Source organism: Eufriesea mexicana, unplaced genomic scaffold, assembly GCF_001483705.2.
Source record: "Eufriesea mexicana isolate 0111107269 unplaced genomic scaffold, ASM148370v2 scaffold2119, whole genome shotgun sequence".
Classification (NCBI taxonomy): domain Eukaryota; kingdom Metazoa; phylum Arthropoda; class Insecta; order Hymenoptera; family Apidae; genus Eufriesea; species Eufriesea mexicana.
The window spans coordinates 779,662-781,397 of NW_016910196.1; positions in this window are offsets into that span (position 1 = coordinate 779,662).

Genomic DNA, 1,736 nt, shown 5'->3' on the forward strand with positions numbered 1-1,736 from the left:
ACGTGTTAGATTGGCCTGCTAGGTAGCCATACTGATAAGTCCACTAGCAGGCCCAGGACGAAATGCAACTTTTGTACGTTTCGGTTCTCTTTTATGCGTATATTGTATCTATCGTAGTTTTTGATGCATTAAACGTATGTTAGATTGGCCTGCTAGGTAGCCATACTGATAAGTCCACTAGCAGGCCCAGGACGAAATGCATCCCTACATCGAAGATACCTGCAATCAGATGACTTCAACAACCGCGGGGGATGAGCCTACAGCTCCAACTCTCGAAATCCCTGAATCATTCGTCAGAACCAATGTCAATGCGCCTCTGTCATGTTATATTTAAATCGAAGATCCTTAAATGACAGTCTTCGACCTAGAATTCAACTTTCCCACCCCTAAAGAAGCCTCTCGATCTTTCTCCCTTTGCTGAGCAGAAGCCTGAAACGCGTCACTGGAATCACGGAGCGTAAAGGCAGCAGGCGAGTACCCCTCGAATTTCCAGAAGGAAGATCGGCGATCATAGCGCGCTTACGTAAACGGTAAATAGTCGAAGGCGATGTTGGCAGCTTAACTAGTCAGCCACCGGATAGCGACCGGTAGCCGGCGGAACGCTACCTTTCTTCCTGCTCATCTTTCTTCGCCGGCAGCCGATCCTCTCCTTGACTGGCGGTAATGGCGGTGCTCTCGGCGCTTAACAACGCGTGACAATATGCATCGAGAAATTGCCCGAGCACCCTGAACGTTTCACAATGGACCCGGCCTTCTCCGTTCACGGTATACGCGAACGTGGAAACACGCTGGAACCGATCCCTCCTGCCTCAACAGAGCAGTCGAAAGGGGGTCCGTGGCGAGTCTCACGCGAAAACGCCTATACATTATGCAACTGGTCGGGTCCATAAACGAAACGTCCGGCGTTCGGTATCGGAGATGGGATCCTTGGAAATGGGAAAGGATTCATCACACGTTAGCCGGTTCGATCGTAAAGCCGGAAATCGGGCATCGGTTAATGCGGCCATCTTTCCCGCGGAGACCTCCGCCGGCCGGGTCGATCTGTTTTTAATATTGTTTATGGCGGTGCGGAATACTACGCGTACAGGTATCTGGCTGTTCTCGTTGGCTGGTCAGGCTGGTATGCGGTGCTTCTCGTTTCTTACGAAAGGAATTCGAGGGTTTATTAAGTACGTTGAATATCCCAGTGCTCTCCCCCTCTCTACGAGGAATTCTTTCGCTTTACGACGCGTTGCGAAGGGAAGCTGGTTTCTAACCGATAGCACGAGGTTAAATCCTCGCCGTGTAATACAATTAGCTGTTTCGCTGGTTGTAATTGCACGGGATCCTAACACGCCTGTACCGATAAACCGAGAGATACCGGGAACCTAACGAAGCCACCCCAATTAGCTCGGGCAGAGGTCCTCGGGCATGCTCGCGACGCGATGCTTTCCGCGACAATCTTCCCATATAATCGATATGATCCACGTGGATCTGGAAGATCCCCCAAAGTCCTCGCCATCTCGTTAGCTCCTATCCTCTGGCTTGACATCCGCGTAACGATCCGTGCCTCGTTTTCCCTTCTGTCTTTCCTTCGTCTTCCTCATCCACGGTCCTCGGATGGCTGTTCCCGATCCTCCTCGGAAAATTCATCGACGTGTGCGACCGAATCGTTCCACGGAAGAACCCATGCCCGATGCCAGCGCTGGGAGCTCGCCATAACCTCCACCGGGATAGTGACCACACGCGGGGCTTCT